This window comes from Myripristis murdjan, chromosome 19, assembly GCF_902150065.1.
Source record: "Myripristis murdjan chromosome 19, fMyrMur1.1, whole genome shotgun sequence".
Taxonomy (NCBI): domain Eukaryota; kingdom Metazoa; phylum Chordata; class Actinopteri; order Holocentriformes; family Holocentridae; genus Myripristis; species Myripristis murdjan.
The window spans coordinates 17256969-17267121 of NC_043998.1; positions in this window are offsets into that span (position 1 = coordinate 17256969).

Sequence of the window (10153 nt, forward strand, 5' to 3'; positions counted from 1 at the left end):
CCCAGCACAAACACTCCCAAAACCACAACACCGCCCAGGGCCCATGGCTCGTGATGCAGGCGATAGATGAACCACTCCACCCAGTCCTCGGGTGACCCTGTGGAGGCTGGAGGCTCTGGTGTGCTGCACAGGGGGTCAGACGGATGACATAAACAGACAGGACTAAAGACAAGGAATTAAACTGAGGAGCTAAGGGAGTAGTATGGTCAAATTCATTGCATCTGTCATCATCACCATCATTATCATAATGAAATAAAGCCTCCAATAGGTTTAGCTGTTCATTTTCTCATGCTTTAAAAGTCATTGGAATGAGATATGCTAATGCTATAATACAGCAATAAAACATTTCAGTTTTGTTTTCCTGGGTGCAACTTCAATAACAGATGTCACGCTGCTATCAGCAAACCTCTACAGAAACTGCTGATGTTAAAAGCGGGCGCCACCAGCACATTCCCATTGAAACACTCACCTCTCCACGGCCATGTCCTGCTGACTGCTCCTCTCCACGGCTCACTGACTTCTAACACTGTGTGAATGTGGTCTGTGTGTGAGCAGATGACTGAGCAAAGTAGCCCTCTTCAGCAAACTTCCCGGTCCAGGTTCAGTCCTGAAATCATCTGAACGCGGCCTAAGCATCAGAATTACCCGCAGCTGATTGTGGTCTGTGTGTGTGTGTGTGTGTGTGTGTGTGTGTGTGTGTGTGTGTGAAGTGTGGTGATTGAATCTCTGAATGCTGCCTTTGCAAATGGCTGCAGCCCTGCTCTGGGCTTCAGGTCTGGTTTTGCTACTCCTGGTTGTTGTGGTGTGCTTTGTGCATGGCGCAGTAAGTGAAACAGAGCTCCTGGTTAATGTTTACTGATAATATTGACTGCCGGAGCCGAGGGAGAGGCCTGATGATAAGGTATGCATACAATAGTGCAGTCTCAAAGCGATGAGATTTAGATAAAAAAATGCTTTTCTAGTACAGAATAGACAGAGTTATGACACAAAACTGCAGATAAGTGACTTTATCACGCTTTGCTGTAAGGTGATGTGTTTTCATGTGACCTTATCAAAAAAAAAAAACAGACAAAATGATTTAAGAAAAAATTTATTACACTGAACATCTATTGCCAACGTATGGTCCAAGGTATTCCCAAATTATTGTTCCTTCTGAGTATCATCTACAGTAAAAAAAAACAAACAAAAAAAAAAAAACACCGTATGTAAATGTAAAGTACAGTATAAATAACACTAATGCTTATCATAGTGAGAATAGCTTTGTAACTGTTTTATGTCAAATCCAGAACAACATGTCATATTTTCCCATTGGCACATTTTACAAAACATGTTGTCCTCACTGAACCAGCAGAGGGGGTTCTCTCTCTTCTTTACAGCCCGAGTTTCCGCTGGGAAATACAACACACACAAACACACAAGTCGGAATCTCAGTATGTTTTCCATATGCTGGAAAATATGATGCTCTAGAGGTTTTTTTTTTTTTTTTTCATACATTCCTTACATATATCACAGCTAGAAGAGATCAAATACAAAAACACAGAATTTGTGATGAGTGAGTAATTCTGCCATTCAGGCACACGTCTTAAATTGTGTTTCCCATCTTTTCATCCATCTCTCCTCTGAAAGCATAGAGCTTTTTGTTCTTGGAAGGAGCAGTGTCACAGTGTTTCATTGTCCTGGCGTATGATGAATTTTGATGGGTTGTGCCATTCTGCTGATTTACACAGATTCCTGAGGCTGGCTCCATGGCATGACTCACCATGTGTATCCGGGTTTTTGTCCCAGTACTGGAAATATCCTCCAAATTTCTCGATTAATGCATCTCGCCTTGATGTTTACGTCCAGGAACTACCCTGATCTAATGAATCTGGAGGGGAAAGCAACATTTCCCCTTACACAGCTCGGACTATATGCCTCATCATCATGTGAGTGATAATCTGAGGAGGTGAAGGAGGGATGGATTGTTGTATATGTTGGTGGAGTTTGGTCCCTGTGTCCCTTTCATTCAGACGGGCTGCAGAGGCTGCACTCTGGAGCCCTGGTATTTTGGCTTTCCACAGCAGCAGCAGTGGACGCAGGACAGCACGATCATGAAGAGAAACGTGGCTGGAGGGAGAGAAAGGGGATGGGGCAGATGGAAAAATGGCGGGTAGGGGTGAAGGAATTGGGTTGGCAGAGTAAGGGAGGGAGAGAGAGATGGGTTTTATACCACATTTAAAGGAATATTCCAATGTTTTGGGCAAAATACATTTTTTTTTGGAACTCCCCAGACTCAGACAAGGTGTTCGATACCATATATCAGATATCATTAGCCTGGCTCCATCAAAGTGAAAAAATAAACCTGATGCATTGTGTCTGATTTACACAATGTGTCATGTAGATTGGAAATGCAATTATTTATTTTTTTTTAGAGCGAGTTGTTTTAGGAAAAGGTTATTTGTGGTGGATCTTCCTCTACCTTCAGCTGTGTTCAGCAAATCAGTCTTGTTTTTTTTTTTTTTTAACTTCCAAGATATGTATTTCAAATATACATGATACATTATGTAAATAAGACAGCTTCAGGGATACTGTAAGGTTTATTTTTTCACTTTGACAGAGCCAGGCTAACGACTCCCATAGATGTCAAGTCTTTATGCTAAGCTAACATGAAATGCTACCAATAGGAACTGAACCACTGGACGTACAGATGTGAAAATGGTATGAAATATCTTGTCTCGGTCTGGGTAAGTTGGAAAAAGAGTGTCTTGCCCAAATGGTTGGAGAAGTCCTTTAAACAAAAATCATAATATGTTTGTTAAAAAGAGTTTAACTCATTCATTGCTCATTTGATGCTCTAAGCATAGGAGCCTACATGTTTTCCTCATGGCCCTGATAGCTGATACCCACAAACTCACCAACAAACAGGATGAGCACAAAAAAGGCCCCCAGCTCCAGCGGGTTGGCTTGTGGGAGACCCTGCAGTTTGGTCCACACCTTCTGAAGGATGTCCAGCACCTCCTCTTTCACCTCCATGCTCACCTTCAGCACGTGTGATCAGAGGAACTGATGAATCGTATACTTCTGTCAGGGGCAGCTGGCAGCTGTGTGGCGTTCACACCACCACACCTGAACAACACGAGCCAAAAAAAGATATAGCAAATGAATCAAAGAGCTCCCCTGCCTCTGTGAAAGGTCTTCTGAAAGTAGAAATGAACAAGTTATTTTTATGTTCAGCTCCACCCTCCACCACCAATTCACTGTGCAATTTGTATTCACACACTGCAATTACTCTTCAAGGCTGGTAAGCTGCCCGGATCCCTGAATTTTCTGAGTTTTTTGAGCAGCCACTCATTATATATCAGCACCTCTAATTACCCCACTGATGTGTTTCCTCTGTGTGTTGGCTTGTGCGTCATGTGCATGTGTCTATGTGCGAGTCTGTGTGATTCCCTGCCAGAGCCTGGCTGTATTTGGAGCCTTACAGCAGCAGAGGTACTGGCCAGCCTGTACGGTTTAATTATAAACGCGCAAGATTATTTCAGGACTGGCATTTCGAGACTGAGGCCTGTTATCATTACTGGAGCAGCTGTGTGTGGGCAAGAGACAGTAGGCTGATACTAGAGAGGCCGCGGCACAGGAGGCAAGGACATGGCGGCGTGAAATGGCACCAGGACAGAATGTCCAATATGGATAACAGTCATCAGAGATCTACTTAAACTGGGTGCATAATTCGAATAATTTCAGCCGGGTCATGACTGCACAAACAGGAGAGGGATTTGAGGTCTTGGTTTGAGTAACCACATTTTATCAGGTCAAGAAGCTGTTGTATGATTAAAAAAAAAAAAGTCTGTCTGTCTTTTCTGTGGTTGCCAAACTGAATCTAGGGTGAGAAATGAGACTGAAAACAGTCTGCCTCACTTCCTGTGTGATTCAGGGAGGAGAAAACAATGAACTGTCATCAGCATATGATGCAGCGCACTTCTAAGGAATGTTGTGTAATTTTAAATGTAGGAGCACACTGCATACTCCCCCACAGCTCCTTAGTATTCTCTAAATTTGCATGTTTAGATGTATGCACGCTTGCTTATATTGTATGTGGTGAGTTTTGGGGTTTCTGGGGGTGTCAGCCACCTGCCTGGGTACGTCCAAGAATGTCTGACCTCTGCTATTTCTGCCCCTCGTGCCCCCCTCTCTGCTCTGCAATCTCCTCTCTCCTTTGTCCCTCCACTGCGCTCCCAGATCAGATTTCATAAGTGGCCAAAACAGAGTGAGTGACCAAAACACGCCGCTCAAATCTCATTAAAGAGGAGAATATCTTGTTTGTGTCGAGTCTCTGGCTCACAGAGTTGCGCAAATAACTTTCTATCACTGTGAGCTCCTCAAGTCCTCTCTCAGTTTGGTCAGTTGTTTCCTGTGTTTGTCTCACTCAATATGTGCACTTTCATTATACTGTAATTACGGAAAAATGTTAGTATTAGCTTCTGTAATAACTATAACACACGTTTCTATGCAGTGACAATCGTTTCCATGCAATGACATATCAAAGAAGCAAAAGTGGATAAACAAGGACACAGAATGCATACTCAAGTGTAACATATATGTTGAATACATACACTATCATGCATATCAATGGTCAAAATATAGCTTGGATGGGAATATTGAATTTATCTAACAGAGAAGAGACTCTTACCTATATCTTGAGTGTGCACAACTATTTCAGACAGCGTTACTGGTTCCACTTGTTGACTTTGAGAACAGGACCAAAGACAGTGGCACAGAGAGCCTTGCATGCGATGGTTCACAGACCTCTATTCCTCCTTCTTGTTTTCACCCTCCCCCTCTTGTCAGTCCTCTTGTTTCTTTTGTTTTTTGTTTTTTGTTTTTTTTCTGTTTGTGGTGCCTGGTAGTCTCAGGCTCTTCATCTAATTAGCCCGCTCTGCTTCAGACTGAGCTCAGCAGAGACGATGGAGGTAATTTCACTCCTTGCAGATCAGCGGGCTTTTCTCTACTGTTTAACTGACTTTCCCACGCTGCGTCTGCTTCCCTGTAGTGCGTGTTCACTTTCTCCTGCTTTGAGTGGGACTCCTGTTCTCAGGGAGTTTGTGCACCTCCTCCTTCTCCTCCTCTTTCACCCTCCCTCTCCTTCCAGGCTACAGCCACCCCCCTCCACCCCTCCACCCCAACCTCCTTGATCCCTCATCAACTCTTTCACTGCTTATGCTGTCTTGCTCTCACTCCTCCTCACCCTCTGTCCTGTCTGTACCTCTGAAAACTCATTCACTATTTTTTTCCACCTCTCCCTCTCCCTCTCTCTGTCTTCTGTCTCTCTCTCTCTCTCTCTCTCTCTCTCTCTCTCTCGGTCTCACATTAGAGACCAGCTGTGCCTGCAGCCAGGCCTCCTTTTTTGTCTCCAGTCACCGTGGAGACGAGGGCTCCTTCAGAAAAGGAGCAGGGGGTGGTGAATGTGTGCATGTGTGTCCATCTGGTGTCCTGCCAGCTGACAGCCATATTTCATGAGTCGCTATGCATTTGCTGTGGATTCACTCGCATGATGTACCACTGCTTTTCCCTCCGTTCTCCACATATGTGGGGTGGTAAAGGGGTAAAATCTTCAAGTTTAGCCGAAAAGAGAACTTTGACGGGTCAGTTCGAGGTCCGTTCCTCTGAGTTCCTCCCCCAGCTCCATCAGAGGTGTGGTCTCCCTTGCTACGGAAAAAGGTTTCACCAAGAATGGGCAAAAGAACAATGAGGCAGCTCCTTTAGCTTTGTTGTTTGCTTTCTGAAACAGTGCCTTGGCTTGTATGTATGTGAATGTGTGTGTTCCCCAGGATCTGCTGATGAATGGGCCCTGTAGGAGTCTTTGATCAAAGCCAGTTGCGTGTGTGTGTGTGTGTGTGTGTGTGTGTGTGTGTGTGTGTGCTTTGCACTTTCCAAGTAAAGTTTCAACAATGTTAATGCAGCCACATGGCAATTTTCCATCCCACCAGATATTGTTGTTGAATAAAGGAACATGACACAGAATTCATGCATCTGTGTGGAAGTCTCTCTTGATTGTTCGAGCTAAACCACTCCGTTCAGATGCAGTATGTGGTTTGGGGGGATACGTTTTCAACTCATAGTTGTGGAAAAATTCTGTCATATATGAAAGGTACATTACAATAAACTACGCTCAGGGAAAAACTGGATCCCTGGGACACTGAAAAGTACAACACCAACCTGCCAATGGGACTAGAGATGGAAATTAGCCACACGGCTACAATCTCACGTGTTCACATTTATATGTGCATTAACATGTACTGTCCCATTTCTTTCTTTTAAAAATAAATAAATCTACAAATCTACCATTTTATTGTTTTGATATGCCAATCCGTATGGGAAGGACTGACATATCACCTGCACACAACATTGGACTTTGACGCCTCTCATAACACAACGCAATGCAGCATAACGTTAGCTATGTTACAGGTAGTTATATAGATAGATTACTCCTGGTAGGATCATGAGTGGCTGCACAAAGCAAATTATGTTGTCATGCAACCAAGGGGAAAAAAAATCAGGCAGTGAAGAAAGATACACAGAGTTTAAAACGTTCAAGCATGTTGCATGCCAGCCACGCCCCATCAGTGATGTCACAGTGAGGATCTTGCCATCGACACCAGATGAAATATCCTCCCTGTGACATTATTAAGCCAGGGATGCAACATGCCTGAAAGTTTCAACTTTTGGAAGGCAGTGCAGCAGAGTCTTACACAGTCTTTAATTACCTAGATCCCCTACTGATGAATTTAATTAAAAAAAAAAAAAAAAAATACAAGAATTGGTCTCATGTGTTTCCATGTAAAAACCTCATCCATCTGTTAATATAGTGACCAGATTTCAGCTAGCTGCATGGTCTTGAGGGATGTCCTACACAGCGAAGGAACCACTTTAAAATTTTCCAAATCAAAGAACCTAACTAGGATGTGTCCGATGTTTCTTGCTCTAATGAGAGTACCATATGTCCTAACTAGGAAGTGCCCTTGCAATTGAAACACATCAGTATCTTCCATATCTTCCATATCTACTTCCCCTGTGATCAAAAAAAACAAACAAAAAAAAAAACAACAGAGGTGGTGTGTGTGTGTGCGTGTTTGTCTGTCACGATGCACATGTGTGGGCCCTTCACACTGGTTGCTCATTGTACGTTGCATAAATCTCTGGCTGCACGTCAGCTCATTCATCATTAAATGGGACACAGTTTTACACAGAGACAGCGAACAAGGCGAAGCGACAAATAATGCTTCTCGATGTCTAATTTGAGGACACTGGGCCTGGTACCTGCAAAAGGTTTCGAAATTCAGCCTACAACTGCAGCAAGCCCACACCCCAATCCTCATCCTGGACACAAAATCAAGCCATTTCCATTGTAACACTGATGAAAGGTTTGAGGTATTGTGGGAATGTCAGTGACACTGTAGGACAGGCACAGCGCTGTGTGAGTAAGTAGTAAGCACAGTGCGTAACAAAGGGCTGATTTGCATTGACCCCAGTGTGATGGGATGTGGTGAGCTGCAGTTGAATGGAGGCTGATTGAGTCAGTCTCCATTCAGACTTTTGTCTGGGGCAGACCAGTCTGTAACGTGATAGCACTTTAACCCCATGACCCCTGACGCTGCCAGACACTGGACCCTATTGGTGGTATGTGGTAAGTGTTGGGGGGGTTGCTCTGCACCCTTTAAATACTCAGTTCGAATCTGTAGTTTCACCCCAATTTACAGTGAAATTAACAACTTGATTCACCCTTTCACAGTCTTAATCCATCGTAAAGGACTAAGTATTAAAGTTGCTGGGAATTAATAGTGAGCGAGGGAGAGAGAGAGAGAGAGAGAGAGAGAGATACTACAAGTTTTGTTTTAAGGATTCACAAGATGTAGAGTTTGCTTAAAAATGATTCACTATAACTATTATTTTACTGTTTAAAACGGCTGTTTGGATCATTTCACTGTCTTCAACACAAATTTTAGAAATCCTCTTATTAAAATCACTCTACATCCTCTCAGATGGGGCATTCAAACATCAACACCTTGGCATGAAAACATTTGAGCGCTCCTCTGTGTTATGCTGCTGCTCAAAGCCACATCACTCATGATAATGATAACAATAATGCAGGGCGGAGTCTAAAACCTATCCCTTATGACCTCCTCTAATAACGTTGTGTTCAGCACGGTATAAAAATGAGCACAGCTGATTATGGTGCAATGTGGAGAACGAATTCTCTTTCCTGTGTCACACATCACTTAGCCTTCAACCACAGTGCTGCCATTAGCTGTCAAAGAGTGGCCCAACAGCGGATCCATTAGCTCACAGTTGGGCTGACGATACATATGCATGGAGACAAATAACACGCATTGCTTTCATTCCACAAAAACATCCATTTGAATTGCAAAGCTAGTCTCTTCTGCTGTGCCTTCGACAAAGACCCAGCTGCTTTGAATTGTGAGGAGAGGTCTGTTCTGAATCAGACTTCACCGTCTTATTATACTGTTTAACCCTTTGTCACACCCACTCCCTGCCAGCTTTTTCCACTCGTCTGGCGTAAGCAGAGTTTGACAATGTGAGTAAGTGAGTGTGTGTGCCTATGTGTGTGTGTGGGTGCCTGACCTGCTTTGACAACGGTTATTCAACTGTTGAGGACACTGGCGCTTCCAAAACGTTCGTCTCTGCTGTGTCACGACACTGCACAGCCGTCACTCAAGTCATGGCACAGCCTACACACACGCATACACACACACATCACACATGCACAGAAAGAAAGATGCTGTCTCATATATAAGTCACAGGATGACAGATCTGCCCTGCCTACCCTATAAATGTCCCCCCGCAGTTATCATAACAACAGCTGGCACTGATAAGGCACTAGTTTCAGTACACATGCATGTGTGTATATGTTATATGTGTGTGTGTGTGTGTTAGTGTAGTGCTTGCACAACCCAGTGATTCAACCACAATCCACAGGGGACTGTGAAACCTCCCCACTATCGACCCTGCCAGAGAAGACGTGCTTATTTATGCCAGCGTGTCAAAATGAGTAAGAACAGCACTTGTGACTTGATCTAATATGTAAGTCTGGGCCGCCATCTGCAGCACTACAGCTTTATCAAGGCCACATATCACTATAAAATATAAATGGGTGTGCGGGTGAGTCATGACCTCCATTTCCTTGGCCTGTTCCGTTACGGTTTAAATGGAAGTTCAAATTGTGCAAGTGGTGGACACACACACATAGGACACTGTTTAAGACTGGCTTTGACTCCTGACTGGATGTACTCCCTCCGTCTCTCTCACGCTTAACACAGCTCTGCCATATCACCAGCCCAATGGCCATATGTGCTCATACAAATCCCTTTCAATTAATCCAAGGGCTTACCAAAGGAGATTAGTTACCTGTAAACCCCCCCTCACACCCTAACTCCTCCTTCCTACTTGCCTGACACACAAGTGAGTTTCATTGGGTAAAGTGCTCTAATCTTAAATCGGTGGTTCCCAAAGTGCTGCACAGGGACTCCCAGGGGTCCTCCTAAAGCATGTCCCTACACATGAGGGATAACATAATATACAAGCGTGTAAAACTCATTAATTCGTTTAATAGAGCTTGGTCCAATGAGAGAGCAGAAAATAAGACTGGCTGGAATGATTATTTAGTTAATTAGAGGTTTTACTCTCCCACATAGTATAAATTATGGGTAGTCTGCTCACAATGAAAATCTCCTCAGATGAGAGAAGGTCTTATCACACAGGAATCTATGGCTTTACATTGTGTATTTAGGAGTCCTTAGTGTGAAAAGTAATTGGAAGTCTTGCTCTATGGAGAGGATGTAAACACAGAGTTCACTGAGCCGAGTCAAAAGATGTGGCAGCCTGCCGCCTAGTGGCCTGAATGGCACATAACACTGCTCTCAGCGGACGAGGAGAATGCATCAGAGGCCGCTTGGCTGTATCACTAACACTAAAGCTGAGCAATTCATACAAATGCCAAGTAATGTAAAATGCTGCTTTGGTTTCCACATTGCATGAAATCAATAGCTGTGGTGGAAATGTACATAGTGAGCATTCACTTCTTCAGTGTGTGTGTGTGTGTGTGTGTGTGTGTGTTTGCTATTATATCATTCAGTGGATATTTAGCACATTCAGAGAG